Source organism: Conger conger, chromosome 2 (genome assembly GCF_963514075.1).
Source record: "Conger conger chromosome 2, fConCon1.1, whole genome shotgun sequence".
NCBI classification, from domain to species: Eukaryota; Metazoa; Chordata; class Actinopteri; order Anguilliformes; family Congridae; genus Conger; species Conger conger.
In genome coordinates this window covers 85,179,940-85,198,796 of record NC_083761.1, presented here as the reverse complement: position 1 = coordinate 85,198,796, position 18,857 = coordinate 85,179,940, and the positions used below count along the sequence as shown (strand labels likewise).

Sequence of the window (18,857 nt, the reverse complement as noted above, 5' to 3'; positions counted from 1 at the left end):
TCCTTTTCAAGTTAGGAAAATGATGGCGTCTTTTTTTGTCCAGCAAGAAAAAGCGGAGTCAAATATTTGTAATGCGGTCAATGGATGTATTTGATGCTCTGAAATAGGAATCCTCAGGTTCCACACGTTGCTGAACATCCAGGCCTCTTCCTTTGGGCTTATGGACAAAATTCCTGTTGGTATGTAACTCTTTCGTCACGTTGCTGCCCCCTACTGAACAGACAGGGAACATGAACGCAAAGGTATCAAGATAATTGGGGTTCCAATACGAGCACGCTTGAGCACAACTAGAAAAGGTTAAACGAAAAAGAGGAATAGGAATGTTTGTCAATGTGAAAGGGACTAAAAATAAATGCAAGTTCCACAAGTCACAGCACATGGCTTTAATATGTATCCCATGACATTTTGGTGCTGATATTTCTTGATCAGTGAAACATATTTATAAAATAAATCAACTGTAAATCCATCAAAACGTACCTGTGTGTTCTGCCCGGCAACTGAGCAGTAAATGACATCACTGGCTCTATCAGCTGCAGAACGGTGAGATGAGTTTGTGGTCTGCACAGAACAGGACATGCACAGATTTGGGTAGCAGTTCCTGAGTTCTGTGAAAGTTTAGACTGCAGCTACACACTGCAATTGACCCTGTGTACTGTGTCTCTAAAGTAAAGAAGCAAATCGAGGTTAAACAACTCCTGATCAGACATATACAGTATGTTCACCTTTATCAGTGTGCAACTCTAAATTCTGATATTTACTGGCTGTCTAGCTGACTCTGAGATATGATGAACAATCTCACCTGTAGATTTTTCAAGACGAGTGAGCTGTACAGAACCTCATCTGCAGGGTTTTCCGACGGCTGGGACAGTAAAGGGGAACATGTTTCTGTTACTGGGCTGGGTTACGGTTAGGGGGTCGGCTCAATTTCAATTTCAATTTCGGCTCAATTTCATTCAGTCAATTCAAGTACATTATGTGAAAACTTCCCCATTGAGGATGATCCCATTAATCGATACATAAATCGATTGTCAAATATTGACTTAAATATATATCTTTTTTACATTGCCTGACTGAACAGACCCCAACCCTGTCCGTGTTTCCCACTGCTACCAGAGCAGAGGAGAACAACATTAACTCACTCGTGAACATTCTGGAACATTTTCCCTCAACAAGCAGGCACAGAGGCTGTCTTATGATCAAGTGTAATATTTGCTACTATCCGTATTAAACTATCCGTATATCAACAAAATACAGTGTGATTTCTAAGGAATACAGGATCTCTAAAGACATGCAGGAAGGAAGAGATGAGACTGAATATTAACAGTACGATTCTCTGCAAAGGCACTTTATAAATGTGTGAGAAATCCAGCCGCTACCCAACCTGTGACTGATGTGGACTTATTCTGTGTGGTGATGACTGTGTGTTGGTGAACACTGTGCTGTAGGTCACTTCATCTTCAGGGTCTGCAGTCTGCCAGGGGAGAGACACAACGTTGAACTCATAACAGCTGGTCTATCCGTACAGACCTCTACCTTTCACATTGTACAGAAGGGCCATTCAACTGGTGGACCAGAGACAAGCAAGTCAGCCCATTAACAAGTAACAGTGAAACAACATCAAGCTACAAAGAGATAAAAAAAACAAATGCACACATTTTGCTATGAACAAAGATAAAAGCTCGTCCTATAGAAAACACAATCTTGTCCAGACTAAGCTTAGTCTGTGTCAGTTAAACCGTTACTTAGTGTCTATAGACTTGCAGGTGCTGCTACTGGACATCTCCAACCAGAAACTGAAAGTGTGGCTGAAAGTATTCAACTTAAGATTTTTCTGAACGTAGATTAGTTTGATAAGTGCAGCGTTTCTGTATATATGAATAAAGAACTATCACACTGTACTCTAGCAGTCATTTCTTCTACACGCCCGCACCCCCACAATCACTGTATGTCCTTCTCCATTCTGCAGTTCTGTGTTTTGCGGATCAGGTCAAATTTTGATTGAAGTTTGATTGACATTCACTGACACTAACTGACACTGACCGACACTGAATGACACTCACTGACACTGACTGACATTGACCGACACTGACTGACACTCACTGACACTCACTGACATTGACCGACACTCACTGACACTGACTGACACTGACCACACTCACTGACACTGACTGACATTGACCACACTTACTGACATTGACCGACACTGACTGACACTGACCACACTCACTGACACTGACTGACATTGACCACACTCACTGTCACTCACTGACATTGACTGATACTGACTGACACTAACTGACACTCACTGACACTGACTGACATTGACCACACTCACTGACACTGACTGACATTGACTGATACTGACTGACACTAACTGACACTCAGAGTGCAGAGTGTAAAACGGCCGTACCGTCAGCTCGTTGCTCCGGTCCTCTCTTGCTCCTGTGTGAGGCTGGACTCCCTCTGTAAGGAGACACAGGATGAGCTGTGATAAGAGAGTGTGATCATGACAGAGCTGAGAGGGCCCCTATGAGACCCCTACTGCCTGTGAAACTCCTGTGCTCAGTGTACTGCACTTCATTAATGCTGTGCTGACTGCTCCTATATACAGCACCCACAATATTCTTTCACACTCAGCGTACTTCATGTGGATACTCACTGTGTCTCTTACACAACTTCCAGGTAACCGTGGCAACAGCTGCCACCAGCAACAGCATCCCTAGTGCCATCAGGATGATTGTGAGATCTGAAGGACTGAACAGCAGCAACAGGGTGTGTGAAATGTTCTGCCCATTTGAAATGCCCAAATGACACTGGAGTCTCTCTGAGTACTGCAGCCTTCTCCATCAGTTCAGAAGAGCACAGACAAGCCCAAACATGCACAGAGAAAACTGTTGGACTCCATAAACAGGTAGTGAAAAAGGAAATGGAAGCACTAGGGGTCATGTGGGACACCAAGTACATGCAGCGTGTACCATATCCCAGCATGCACTGGGCCATGTGCTGCTGATAAGTGCTGGAGAGGCCTGGTTATCTGGACTTTAGTGAGCACGTCTGCAGGAGGAGGCCTCAATGACTTTCAGACAGGGGGGATTTTAGAGACACATTTGTCAGGAAAAGTACCAACTTAAATAAAAAAATAGACAGACTTTACTAGTTTACTAATGTTAATGCTTTTGTTTTTACACTGACCTTCTTGATTTAAAAAGAAACTGACTTGAAGATTTTACTGGCTCTTCCGTCCTGAATACCGCACCTTATATTGTAAGTAAATGTAGTTGTTGCTGGAACAGGTGAGAGAGGTGTTGAGACTGTTGAATGCTTTGAGGTTGAAGGCTTGGAGGATGTTGCTGCTGTGGTTGCTGTGGTCACCAGAAGAGACGTGCTTAGTGCTGCAGATGCTGAAGAATGGGGTGCTATGAAGAGACAGTGGAGGTAAATGGTCAATGGCAGGCATTTATATAGTGCCTTTATCCAAAGCGCTGTACAATTGATGCTTCTCCATTCATCCAGTCATACACACACTCACACACCGACGGCGATTGGCTGCCATGCAAGGCCCCGACCAGCTCGTCAGGAGCATTTTGGGTGTTAGGTGTCTTGCTCAGGGACAGCTCGACACAGCCCGGGCGGGGGATCGAACCGGCAACCCTCCGACTGCCAGACGACTGCTCTTAAGTTAAGAATTTTTATGAATATTTTATGGTGTTATTTATAGTGTCATTGCATTTATTTGTGTGTGCATGTGTGTGCCTGTTTCAATGCGAATGTGTGTGCTTCTGTGTTTGTGTGTATGTGTGTGTGTGTGTGTGTGTGTGTGTGTGTGTGTGTGTGTGTGTGAATGGGTGCATGAGTGTTGTGACACTGTGGTAAGAACAGAACTCAGCACTGGTGTGCACCCTACAGTCTGTGAGAGAGCACTAGCTAGCACCAAAGGGTTTCACAACATGACATTTAGAACATTCTGTTTCTCTCAACCCTCACTGACAGAAAGTGAAAGAAAAGATCATTGGAAAATTGAGGATAGAATGCATTCTTATACAGGCTGGTTTTGAGTTCCTTGCATGTGGTGACTGTGGCCATTGTCGTTTTCTGAGTGACAGTGAGGTGAACAGGGATCTGTAGTTTTCCAGCAGCACACCAATACCAGCCTGTGTCCTCCATGTTCAGCTCCCTCACCGTCACAGGGAAGACCTTTTCAGAGCGGTCATCTGTCATCTCTGATCTTCCAGATTCACCAGGATTCACTTCCACACAGGTGCTCTCTATCCTGCACCACTTCTTCATGCTGCTCGGTTCATTATAGTGACACAGCACACTGACATGGCCCCCTTCCACACCGGCCACCTCCTGCTGCTCAACCCAGAGTCCAGGAGTGTCTGAACACCACAGAATAAACACAAAAATATACAACATTCATTGACACACAAACTCTACAAGTCACTTGTAGACCAAAGTAAATAACTGTCGTATTGATACTGTCTTGGATACAGACTGGGAATGGTGTAGCAAAATAATGCAATTAAGGCACCACTCTGCTGGAGGTGCAGAGTCCAAATACTCCAATAGTTCTGCAGTGAAGCAAGGACTTGCCTGGACTTTTACATGTTCTGGAAGAATTTAATACTGCTAGCATGAGAGGTAAGATCACTCATTTACCCACAGTGCAGCAGTCTGCAGTAGAAAGTTCTGCGCAGCGTATGATTGGGTAACACTGGAATAGTGAAGATGCCGTTATTAAGAGGAAGCAGGTCTCACTGAGTGCAGTGTGTGCTGCAGCCATCTTACCTGCAGTGACTGACAGGTACAGATATGCTCCCTTATCTCCAGCGCCCTGGATCTCTACAGCACACCAGTAAGATCCAGAATCCTTCACCTGAAGCTTTCTCATGGTAACAGTGAACACATGATGGGTGGGGTCATCAGTGATTGATGTTTCACCTTTAACTGTTGGAGAGTCAGTGCGTACTACAGTTTCACAAACATTCCAGTCTGAACCATGACACCAGTATTTCACATGACTTTCATATTCTCTATCATAGACACAAAGGATGGTGACAGATCTTCCTCTCTGTACAACTACTTCACTCACTGTGTACACACCGTCAGCATCTGCAGAGAGAAACACACACATCATCAGTGTGGGTGTATTCTACAGAGCACAGTGTGGTGCTGTCTGCAGGGCAGCTGACTCTCAGGCTAAGTGTGACCCGTCCTGTGTGTTTTGGGTTTCAATCCTCCACCCAACCATCTCCATCTGTTCCCCTTTTCTCTCTCCTGTTTGAATAAAGTACACAGGGGAACACCACTAATACTATAACTCATTCTAATTCAAGGGTGGCCTGTAGCCTAGTGGTTAAGGTACGTGTAAGTCCCCAGGGTAGCAACAAAAGATTCGCTCAGCTGTTGGGCCCTTGAGCAAGGCCCTTAACCCCACATTACTTCAGGGGGGACTGTCCCCTGCTTAGGCTTATCAACTAAGTGCCTTGGATAAAAGTGTCAGCTAAATAACATGTAATGTAATCCACCCTAACAAACCACGAACACACCAATGTATTATAATGAATGCATCATTGGGCAGGTTGTTATGATGTCCTTGTATGAAAATAAAATGGTTGATTGTCAACACCAAGTGAAGACAATACCATATAATTGCTTTTATGTTTTTTGTTACTGAAGAGCAAGGGAAATATTTCACTGGAGTTGATTTTGAAGCGTTTCTTGGATATTTCATGAGATCATTGACTTTCAAAAATTATACTATGGCATCACAAAACGAAAACAATGATATTTGAGAAGAACATAGAACATACCGTCACAGGTGGTTTTAAATGCAACACTTTCAGAGGGAGCGCACACACAGATGTGCCTTCCTTCCACTCTTTCAGTTCTCTTTATTTTAGCAGAGCTACAAACAGCATTATTTCCTGTGCTGAATACCCTCTGCTCAACACAGTAGGCACACAACCCATTTTAGCTGCTCTGAAGCCAATTCAGACACTTACAGAACAAGATCAACTCAACTTCCTTTTTTGGTGAACAAAAATAATCACAAAAATGAAATTGTTATCAGCTAATCCTCATGAAATAAAGAAAAAAGGAGAATGCAGTGGAAGGGCTAATTAAAGCCTCTCTGAATAAACAAAAAATATAAACTGCCATTAATGCCACACAAGCATACAGTTTAAAATGCATTTCTAAAGTTAGATTTGTATTAATTATACATTATTGGTTAAAATACAGTAAACTGCCCAAGAGCCAAAACAAAAAGGTGCGCATGAATTCCAAGTCTGTAGCAATGGCAAAAATATATTTTACCCACATCATAGCAGTTTGATGTACCGTTAACAACAATCTTCAGTTTAACTCATTGATTCAAGTTTCAGGCACAGACAGTCTCTCTGCTACAATGCTCCAGAGTTCAGTATACAGTGTGAGAAACAAGTCCTACCTGGCAGCACAGTGAGGAAGAGGATGGAGAGGAAGAGTATCAGAGTAAGAGCCATATGTGCCTGAGGGGTGTGTGTGTCTGTTAGACTCCAGCTCCCTTTAGCGTGAGTCTCACTTCCTGTTCCTCTCAGTGCCCACCTCTTTGGTCCCTCGTAGTCTGTGCTCTCTCAGTGGCCAGAGCAGGGTAACTATCATTATCATTTCATATTTATGTATTCCAGAGGTGGGCAAATAGCGCCATATCCATTTCTGGATTTCATACCAACTTCTGGCCTTAATTACATAATTAGCCTTTTATGACATCTGACATTTTAGCTGCAGTACATTTTTTGATGACTGGTCTTGTGTTCCCTGTTTTACTTTGAGAAAACCAGCATTGGTGCATTCAGCCAATTAGGTAATTTAGCCAGGGTAATTGGTGGAAACAAGAACCTGCATACACCCTGGCCCACCAGGACCAGAATTGCCCACCCCCCTATTATACTGTAAACTGAAATACAGTGACATCATTAAATTGTTATTCAGTGGCAATATTATTGTTATTTTTAATGATATACAGTCAGGTCCATAAATATTGGGACATCAACACAATTCTCCTCTTTTTGGCTCTATACACCACCACAATGGATTTGAAATGAAACGAACAAGATATGCTTCAACTGCAGACTTTCAGCTTTAATTTGAGGGTATTTACATCCAAATCAGGTGAACGGTGGAGGAATCCTTGCAGGCAATTACAGCCTGAAGTCTGGAACGCATAGACATCACCAGACGCTGGGTTTCATCCCTGGTGATGCTCTGCCAGGCCTCTACTGCAACTGTCTTCAGTTCCTGCTTGTTCTTGGGGCATTTTCCCTTCAGTTTTGTCTTCAGCAAGTGAAATGCATGTTCAATCGGATTCGGGTCAGGTGATTGACTTGGCCATTGCATAACATTCCACTTCTTTGCCTTAAAAAACTCTTTGGTTGCTTTCGCAGTGTGCTTCGGGTCATTGTCCATCTGCACTGTGAAGCACCGTCCAATGAGTTCTGAAGCATTTGGCTGAATATGAGCAGATAATATTGCCCGAAACACTTCAGAATTCATCCTGCTGCTTTTGTCAGCAGTCACATCATCAATAAATACAAGGGAACCAGTTCCATTGGCAGCCATACATGCCCATGCCATGACACGACCACCACCATGCTTCACTGATGAGGTGGTATGTTTTGGATCATGAGCAGTTCCTTTCCTTCTCCATACTCTTCTCTTCCCATCATTCTGGTACAAGTTGATCTTTGTCTCATCTGTCCATAGGATGTTGTTCCAGAACTGTAAAGGCTTTTTTAGATGTTGTTTGGCAAACTCTAATCTGGTCTTCGTGTTTTTGAGGCTCACCAATGATTTACATCTTGTGGTGAACCCTCTGTATTCACTCTGGTCTTCTCTTGATTGTTGACTTTGACACACATACACCTACCTCCTGGAGAGTGTTCTTGATCTGGCCAACTGTTGTGAAGGGGTTTTTCTTCACCAGGGATATAATTCTTCTGTCATCCACCACAGTTGTTTTCCGTGGTCTTCTGGGTCTTTTGGTGTTGCTGAGCTCACCGGTGCATTCTTTCTTTTTAAGAATGTTCCAAACAGTTGATTTGGCCACACCTAATGTTTTTGCTATCTCTCTGATGGGTTTGTTTTGATTTTTCAGCCTAATGATGGCTTGCTTCACTGATAGTGACAGCTCTTTGGATCTCATATTGAGAGTTGACAGCAACAGATTCCAAATGCAAATAGCACACTTGAAATGAACTCTAGACCTTTTGTCTGCTCCTTGTAAATGAGATAATGAGGGAATAACACACACCTGGCCATGGAACAGCTGAGCAGCCAATTGTCCCATTACTTTTGGTCCCTTAAAAAGTGGGAGGCACATATAGAAACTGTTGTAATTCCTGTTCACCTGATTTGGATGTAAATACCCTCAAATTAAAGCTGAAAGTCTGCAGTTAAAGCATATCTTGTCCTTTTCATTTGAAATCCATTGTGGTGGAGTATAGAGCCAAAAAAAGGAGAATTGTGTCGATGTACCAATATTTATGGACCTGACTGTATATTTGAAAGTCTATAGGTAATTTGTCATTGCAATTGTCATTTTTTAGCGCTCCTGGGAGATTGTGTTGGGAATGCTCTGGGGTTTTTTTAAATCGCCAAGGAAAAATGTCCCGTAAGAAAAAGCAGAGTCAAATATTTGTAATGCGGTCAATGGATGTATTTGATGCTCTGAAATAGGAATCCTCAGGTTCCACACGTTGCTGAACATCCAGGCCATCTTCCTTTGGGCTTATGGACAAAATTCCTGTTGGTATGTAATTCTTTCGTCACGTTGCTGCCCCCTACTGAACAGACAGGGAACATGAACGCAAAGGTATCAAGATAATTGGGGTTCCAATATGAGCACGCTTGAGCACAACTAGAAAAGGTTAAACGAAAAAGAGGAATAGGAATGTTTGTCAATGAGAAAGGGACAAAAAATAAATGCAAGTTCCACAAGTCACAGCACATGGCTTTAATATGTATCCCATGACATTTTGGTGCTGATATTTCATGATCAGTGAAACATATTTCTAAAATAAATCAACTGTAAATCCATCAAAACGTACCTGTGTGTTCTGCCCGGCAACTGAGCTGTAAATGACATCACCGGCTCTATCAGCTGCAGAACGGTGAGATGAGTGTGTGGTCTGCACAGAACAGGACATGCACAGATTTGGATAGCAGTTCCTGAGTTCTGTGAAAGTTTAGACTGCAGCTACACACTGCAATTGACCCTGTGTGCTGTGTGTCTAAAGTAAAGAAGCAAATCGAGGTTAAACAACTCCTGATCAGACATATACAGTATGTTCACCTTTATCAGTGTGCAACTCTAAATTCGGATATTTACTGGCTGTCTAGCTGACTCTGAGATATGATGAACAATCTCACCTGTAGATTTTTCAAGACGAGTGAGCTGTACAGAACCTCATCTGCAGGGTTTTCCGACGGCTGGGACAGTAAAGGGGAACATGTTTCTGTTACTGGGCTGGGTTACGGTTAGGGGGTCGGCTCAATTTCAATTTCAATTTCGGCTCAATTTCATTCAGTCAATTCAGTCAATTCAAGTACATTATGTGAAAACTTCCCCATTGAGGATGATCCCATTAATCGATACATAAATCGATTGTCAAATATTGACTTAAATATATATCTTTTTTACATTGCCTGACTGAACAGACCCCAACCCTGTCCGTGTTTCCCACTGCTACCAGAGCAGAGGAGAACAACATTAACTCACTCGTGAACATTCTGGAACATTTTCCCTCAACAAGCAGGCACAGAGGCTGTCTTATGATCAAGTGTAATATTTGCTACTATCCGTATTAAACTATCCGTATATCAACAAAATACAGTGTGATTTCTAAGGAATACAGGATCTCTAAAGACATGCAGGAAGGAAGAGATGAGACTGAATATTAACAGTACGATTCTCTGCAAAGGCACTTTATAAATGTGTGAGAAATCCAGCCGCTACCCAACCTGTGACTGATGTGGACTTATTCTGTGTGGTGATGACTGTGTGTTGGTGAACACTGTGCTGTAGGTCACTTCATCTTCAGGGTCTGCAGTCTGCCAGGGGAGAGACACAACGTTGAACTCATAACAGCTGGTCTATCCGTACAGACCTCTACCTTTCACATTGTACAGAAGGGCCGTTCAACTGGTGGACCAGAGACAAGCAAGTCAGCCCATTAACAAGTAACAGTGAAACAACATCAAGCTACAAAGAGATAAAAAAAACAAATGCACACATTTTGCTATGAACAAAGATAAAAGCTCGTCCTATAGAAAACACAATCTTGTCCAGACTAAGCTTAGTCTGTGTCAGTTAAACCGTTACTTAGTGTCTATAGACTTGCAGGTGCTGCTACTGGACATCTCCAACCAGAAACTGAAAGTGTGGCTGAAAGTATTCAACTTAAGATTTTTCTGAACGTGGATTAGTTTGATAAGTGCAGCGTTTCTGTATATATGAATAAAGAACTATCACACTGCACTCTAGCAGTCATTTCTTCTACACGCCCGCACCCCCACAATCACTGTATGTCCTTCTCCATTCTGCAGTTCTGTGTTTTGCGGATCAGGTCAAATTTTGATTGAAGTTTGATTGACATTCACTGACACTAACTGACACTGACCGACACTGAATGACACTCACTGACACTGACTGACATTGACCGACACTGACTGACACTCACTGACACTCACTGACATTGACCGACACTCACTGACACTGACTGACACTGACCACACTCACTGACACTGACTGACATTGACCACACTTACTGACATTGACCGACACTGACTGACACTGACCACACTCACTGACACTGACTGACATTGACCACACTTACTGACATTGACCGACACTGACTGACACTGACCACACTCACTGACACTGACTGACATTGACCACACTCACTGTCACTCACTGACATTGACTGATACTGACTGACACTAACTGACACTCAGAGTGCAGAGTGTAAAACGGCCGTACCGTCAGCTCGTTGCTCCGGTCCTCTCTTGCTCCTGCATGAGGCTGGACTCCCTCTGTAAGGAGACACAGGATGAGCTGTGATAAGAGAGTGTGATCATGACAGAGCTGAGAGGGCCCCTATGAGACCCCTACTGCCTGTGAAACTCCTGTGCTCAGTGTACTGCACTTCACTAATGCTGTGCTGACTGCTCCTATATACAGCACCCACAATATTCTTTCACACTCAGCGTACTTCATGTGGATACTCACTGTGTCTCTTACACAACTTCCAGGTAACCGTGGCAACAGCTGCCACCAGCAACAGCATCCCTAGTGCCATCAGGATGATTGTGAGATCTGAAGGACTGAACAGCAGCAACAGGGTGTGTGAAATTTTCTGCCCATTTGAAATGCCCAAATGACACAGGAGTCTCTCTCAGTACTGCAGCCTTCTCCGTCAGTTCAGAAGAGCACAGACAAGCCCAAACATGCACAGAGAAAACTGTTGGACTCCATAAACAGGGAGTGGAGAAAAAGGAAATGGAAGCACTAGGGGTCATGTGGGACACCAAGTACATGCAGCGTGTACCATATCCCAGCATGCACTGGGCCATGTGCTGCTGATAAGTGCTGGAGAGGCCTGGTTATCTGGACTTTAGTGAGCACGTCTGCAGGAGGAGGCCTCACTGACTTTCAGACAGGGGGGATTTTAGAGACACATTTGTCAGGAAAAGTACCAACTTAAATAAAAAAATAGACAGACTTTACTAGTTTACTAATGTTAATGCTTTTGTTTTTACACTGACCTTCTTGATTTAAAAAGAAACTGACTTGAAGATTTTACTGGCTCTTCCGTCCTGAATACCACACCTTATATTGTAAGTAAATGTAGTTGTTGCTGGAACAGGTGAGAGAGGTGTTGAGACTGTTGAATGCTTTGAGGTTGAAGGCTTGGAGGATGTTGCTGCTGTGGTTGCTGTGGTCACCAGAAGAGACGTGCTTAGTGCTGCAGATGCTGAAGAATGGGGTGCTATGAAGAGACAGTGGAGGTAAATGGTCAATGGCAGGCATTTATATAGTGCCTTTATCCAAAGCGCTGTACAATTGATGCTTCTCCATTCATCCAGTCATACACACACTCACACACCGACGGCGATTGGCTGCCATGCAAGGCCCCGACCAGCTCGTCAGGAGCATTTTGGGTGTTAGGTGTCTTGCTCAGGGACAGCTCGACACAGCCCGGGCGGGGGATCGAACCGTCAACCCTCCGACTGCCAGACGACTGCTCTTAAGTTAAGAATTTTTATGAATATTTTATAGTGTTATTTATAGTGTCATTGCATTTATTTGTGTGTGCATGTGTGTGCCTGTTTCAATGCGAATGTGTGTGCTTCTGTGTTTGTGTGTATGTGTGTGTGTGTGTGTGTGTGTGTGTGTGTGTGTGTGTGTGTGTGTGTGAATGGGTGCATGAGTGTGGTGACACTGTGGTAAGAACAGAACTCAGCACTGGTGTGCACCCTACAGTCTGTGAGAGAGCACTAGCTAGCACCAAAGGGTTTCACAACATGACATTTAGAACATTCTGTTTCTCTCAACCCTCACTGACAGAAAGTGAAAGAAAAGATCATTGGAAAATTGAGGATAGAATGCATTCTTATACAGGCTGGTTTTGAGTTCCTTACATGTGGTGACTGTGGCCATTGTAGTTTTCTGAGTGACAGTGAGGTGAACAGGGATCTGTAGTTTTCCAGCAGCACACCAATACCAGCCTGTGTCCTCCATGTTCAGCTCCCTCACCGTCACAGGGAAGACCTTTTCAGAGCGGTCATCTGTCATCTCTGATCTTCCAGATTCACCAGGATTCACTTCCACACAGGTGCTCTCTATCCTGCACCACTTCTTCATGCTGCTCGGTTCATTATAGTGACACAGCACACTGACATGGCCCCCTTCCACACCGGCCACCTCCTGCTGCTCAACCCAGAGTCCAGGAGTGTCTGAACACCACAGAATAAACACAAAAATATACAACATTCATTGACACACAAACTCTACAAGTCACTTGTAGACCAAAGTAAATAACTGTCGTATTGATACTGTCTTGGATACAGACTGGGAATGGTGTAGCAAAATAATGCAATTAAGGCACCACTCTGCTGGAGGTGCAGAGTCCAAATACTCCAATAGTTCTGCAGTGAAGCAAGGACTTGCCTGGACTTTTACATGTTCTGGAAGAATTTAATACTGCTAGCATAAGAGGTAAGATCACTCATTTACACACAGTGCAGCAATCTGCAGTAGAAAGTTCTGCGCAGCGTATGATTGGGTAACACTGGAATAGTGAAGATGCCGTTATTAAGAGGAAGCAGGTCTCACTGAGTGCAGTGTGTGCTGCAGCCATCTTACCTGCAGTGACTGACAGGTACAGATATGCTTTCTTATCTCCAGCACGCTGGATCTCTACAGCACACCAGTAATATCCAGAATCCTTCACCTGAAGCTTTCTCATGGTAACAGTGAACACATGATGGGTGGGGTCATCAGTGATTGATGTTTCACCTTTAACTGTTGGAGAGTCAGTGCGTACTACAGTTTCACAAACATTCCAGACTGAACCATGACACCAGTATTTCACATGACTTTCATATTCTCTATCATAGAGACATGGGATGGTGACAGATCTTCCTCTCTGTACAACTACTTCACTCATTGTGAACACACCGTCAGCATCTGCAGAGAGAAACACACATCATTAGTGTGGGTGTATTCTACAGAGCACAGTGTGGTGCAGTCTGTAGGGCAGCTGACTCTCAGGCTAAGTGTGAACCGTCCTGTGTGTTTTGGGTTTCAATCCTCCACCCAACCATCTCCATCTGTTCCCCTTTTCTCTCTCCTGTTTGAATAAAGTACACAGGGGAACACCACTAATAATCTAATTCATTCTAATTCAAGGGTGGCCTGTAGCCTAGTGATTAAGGTACGTGTAAGTCCCCAGGGTAGCAACAAAAGATTCACTCAGCTGTTGGGCCCTTGAGCAAGGCCCTTAACCCCACATTGCTTCAGGGGGGATTGTCTCCTGCTTAGTCTAATCAACTAAGTGCCTTGGATAAAAGTGTCAGCTAAATAACATGTAATGTAATCCACCATAACAAACCACTAACACACCAATGTATTATAATGAATGCATCATTGGACAGGTTGTTATGATGTCCTTGTGTGAAAATAAAATGGTTGATTGTCAACACCAAGTGAAGACAATACCATATAATTGTTTTTATGTTTTTTGTTACTGAAGAGCAACGGAAATATTTCACTGGAGTTGATTTTGAAGCGTTTCTTGGATATTTCATGAGATCATTGACTTTCAAAAATGATTCTATGGCATCATTAAATTAAAATATTTGAGAAGGACATAGTACACGTCATCACAGGTGGTTTTAAATGCAACACTTTCAGAGGGAGCGCACACACAGATGTGCCTTCCTTCCACTCTTTCAGTTCTCTTTATTTTAGCAGAGCTACAAACAGCATTATTTCCTGTCCTTAATACCCTCTGCTCAACACAGTAGGATCACAACCCATTTTAGCTGCTCTGAAGCCAATTCAGACACTTACAGAACAAGATCATCTCAACTTGAAACAAAAATAATCACAAAAATGAAATTGTTATCAGCTAATCCTCATGAAATAAAGAAAAAAGGAGAATGCAGTGCAAGGGCTAATTAAAACCTCTCTGAACAAACAAAAAATATAAACTGCCATTAATGCCACACATGTATACAGTTTAAAATGCATTTCTAAAGTTAGATTTGTATTAATTATACATTATTGGTTAAAATACAGTAAACTGCCCAAGAGCCAAAACAAAAAGGTGCGCATGAATTCCAAGTCTGTAGCAATGGCAAAAATATATTTTACCCACATCATAGCAGTTTGATGTACCGTTAACAACAATCTTCAGTTTAACTCATTGATTCAAGTTTCAGGCACAGACTCTCTGCTACAATGCTCCAGAGTTCAGTATACAGTGTGAGAAACAAGTCCTACCTGGCAGCACAGGGAGGAAGAGGAAGGAGAGGAAGAGTATCAGAGTGAGAGCCATATGTGCCTGACGGGTGTGTGTGTCTGTTAGAGACTCCAGCTCCCTTTAGCGTGAGTCTCACTTCCTGTTCCTCTCAGTGCCCACCTCTTTGGTCCCTCGTACTCTGTAGTCTGTGCTCTCTCAGTGGCCAGAGCAGGGTAACTATCATTATCATTTCGTATTTATGTATTCCCGAGGTGGGCAAATAGCGCCATATCCATTTCTGGATTTCACACCAACTTCTGGCCTTAATTACATAATTAGCCTTTTATGACATCTGACATTTTAGCTGCATTTTTTGATGACTGGTCTTGTGTCCCCTGTTTTACTGTGATCTAATCTTTGAGAAAACCAGCATTGGTGCATTCAGCCAATTAGTTCATTTAGCCAGGGTAATTGGTGGAAACAAAAACCTGCATACACCCCGGCCCACCAGGACCAGAATTGCCCACCCCTCTATTATACTGTAAACTGAAATGATTAATACAGTTACATCATTAAATTGTTATTCAGTGGCAATATTATTGTTATTTTTAATGATATATATTTGAAAGTCTATAGGTAATTTGTCATTTGTTAGCGCTCCTGGGAGATTGTGTTGGGAATGCTCTGGGGTCTTTTAAATAAAAATGTGATCGTTGTAATCTGTCCAGCAGAGGGCAATGGTTTTTTTTCAAGATAGGAAAATGATGGTGTCTTTTTTTGTCCAGTAAGAAAAAGCAGAGTCAAATATTTGTAATGCGGTCAATGGATGTATTTGATGCTCTGAAATAGGAATCCTCAGGTTCCACACGTTGCTGAACATCCAGGCCATCTTCCTTTGGGCTTATGGACAAAATTCCTGTTGGTATGTAACTCTTTCGTCACGTTGCTGCCCCCTACTGAACAGACAGGGAACATGAACGCAAAGGTATCAAGATAATTGGGATTCCAATACGAGCACGCTTGAGCACAACTAGGAAAGGTTAAACGAAAAAGAGGAAAAGGAATGTTTGTCAATGTGAAAGGGACAAAAAATAAATGCAAGTTCCACAAGTCACAGCACATGGCTTTAATATGTATCCCATGACATTTTGGTGCTGATATTTCATGATCAGTGAAACATATTTATAAAATAAATCAACTGTAAATCCATCAAAACGTACCTGTGTGTTCTGCCCGGCAACTGAGCAGTAAATGACATCACCGGCTCTATCAGCTGCAGAACGGTGAGATGAGTGTGTGGTCTGCACAGAACAGGACATGCACAGATTTGGATAGCAGTTCCTGAGGTGATGACTGTGTGTTGGTGAAGACTGTGCTGTAGGTCACTTCATCTTCAGGGTCTGCAGTCTGCCAGGGGAGAGACACAACGTTCAACTCATAACAGCTGGTCTATCCGTACAGACCTCTACCTTTCATATTGTACAGAAGGGCCGTTCAACTGGTGGACCAGAGACAAGCAAGTCAGCCCATTAACAAGTAACAGTGAAACAACATCAAGCTACAGAGAGATAAAAAAAAGAAATGCACACATTTTGCTATGAACAAAGATAAAAGCTCGTCCTATAGAAAACACAATCTTGTCCAGACGAAGCTTAGTCTCTGTCAGTTAAACCGTTACTTGTGTCTATAGACAAGTGTCTATAGACTTGCAGGTGTCTTGCAGGTGTCTCCAACCAGAAACTGAAAGTGTGGCTGAAAGTATTCAACTTTCAAGATTTTTCTGAACGTAGTTTAGTTTGATAAGTGCAGCGTTTCTGTATATATGAATAAAGAACTATCACACTGTACTCTAGCAGTCATTTCTTCTACACGCCCACACCCCCACAATCACTGTATGTCCTTCTCCATTCTGCAGTTCTGTGTTTTGCGGATCAGGTCAAATTTTGATTGAAGTTTGATTGACATTCACTGACACCAACTGACATTGACCGACACTGACTGACACTGACTGACATTGACCGACACTGACTGACATTGACTGACACTGACTGACACTGACTGACATTGACCACACTCACTAACACTGACTGACACTGACTGACATTGACCGACATTGACTGACACTTACTGACACTCACTGACATTGACCACACTGACTGTCACTGACTGACACTGACTGACATTGACCACACTCACTGACACTGACTGACATTGACTGACACTTACTGACACTCACTGACATTGACCACACTGACTGTCACTGACTGACACTGACTGACATTGACCACACTCACTGACACTGACCACACTCACTGACACTCACTGACATTGACCACACTCACTGACATTGACCGACACTGACTGACACTGACTGACATTGACCACACTCACTGACACTGACTGACATTGACCACACTGACTGACACTCACGGACACTGACCACACTCACTGACACTGACTGACATTGACCACACTTACTGACATTGACCGACACTGACTGACACTGACCACACTCACTGACACTGACTGACATTGACCACACTCACTGTCACTCACTGACATTGACTGATACTGACTGACACTAACTGACACTCACTGACACTGACCCTCAGCCTTCTCGGTAGAGTGCAGAGTGTAAAACGGCCGTACCGTCAGCTCCTTGCTCCGGTCCTCTCTTGCTCCTGCATGAGGCTGGACTCCCTCTGTAAGGAGACACAGGATGAGCTGTGATAAGAGAGTGTGATCATGACAGAGCTGAGAGGGCCCCTATGAGACCCCTACTGCCTGTAAAACTCCTGTGCTCAGTGTACTGCACTTCACTAATGCTGTGCTGACTGCTCCTACATACAGCACCCACACTATTCTTTCACACTCAGCGTACTTCATGTGGATACTCACTGTGTCTCTTACACAACTTCCAGGTAACCATGGCAACAGCTGCCACCAGGAACAGCATCCCTAGTGCCATCAGGATGATTGTGAGATCTGAAGGACTGAACAGCAGCAACAGGGTGTGTGAAATGTTCTGCCCATTTGAAATGCCAAAATGACACAGGAGTCTCTCTGAGTACTGCAGCCTTCTCCATCAGTTCAGAAGAGCACAGACAAGTACAAACATGCACAGAGATAACTGTTGGACTCCATAAACAGGTAGTGAAAAAGGAAATGGAAGCACTAGGGGTCATGTGGGACACCAAGTACAGGCAGCGTGTACCAGAGAGATGTGTGTCACCACTAACTACAAGGGATCAAAAGAGCAATTTTTGGCCAAAAGGAAATCTGTCTGGAGCCGCAAACCATATTTGAGCCTTATAATGAAGGTAACACAGCCTATCAAGCCTAAATTAGCCTATCAACATTACTAATAGGTGTCAATGAGCATTCATTCAAATGTTTTACCACACGTGACTACTACATGTGACTGCAGTGGAGTATTTCTGATTATTTGGCTCTTTAACTTTGCGTTTCCATCACAATAATACCATGTTTTGTTTCGCCTTTCAGCAGTATTAACTCAATTTCTTCCTGCGGCCCATCACAGTTCACATACCTGCATAGCAGCGCTGTCTGCTCAATATAGTTCACCGCGCTTGGCTCATCGCAGGCAATTGAGTATGCTGGAGCTGAAATGATGTCCTAAATTTTCTGATTGACAATGTTTGTTGAAAATGTGATAACATATAGAGAGGTATGTCTTTAATTTTCGAGCTATCTTTCGTTTTTGAAGTCTGAGAAAAGACGCGAAGCGGAGTGCCTTTACACCACCTAGCTGTGCCAATATCCATGATTGGTATATTGATATCGATATTGGTTCCACAGGTTCAATTTCCATAACGCTTTTATACAACGGTT

At 43.2% G+C, this 18,857-nt stretch overlaps 1 long non-coding RNA gene and 1 pseudogene across 1 annotated transcript; both read right to left on the bottom strand.

The window, feature by feature from the left end:
- Positions 1 to 9,089: 9,089 nt before the first annotated feature.
- On the bottom strand, positions 9,090 to 10,093 carry LOC133119043 (uncharacterized). Its single transcript, XR_009706480.1, has 3 exons — positions 10,003 to 10,093; positions 9,412 to 9,471; positions 9,090 to 9,170 (listed from the first exon to the last, which is right to left on the bottom strand). It is a non-coding gene; the product is annotated as an uncharacterized LOC133119043 (long non-coding RNA).
- Positions 10,094 to 11,534: 1,441 nt separating this feature from the next.
- The window catches only part of LOC133121421 (polymeric immunoglobulin receptor-like), an 86,820-nt pseudogene continuing 79,497 nt past the window's right edge, over positions 11,535 to 18,857 (bottom strand).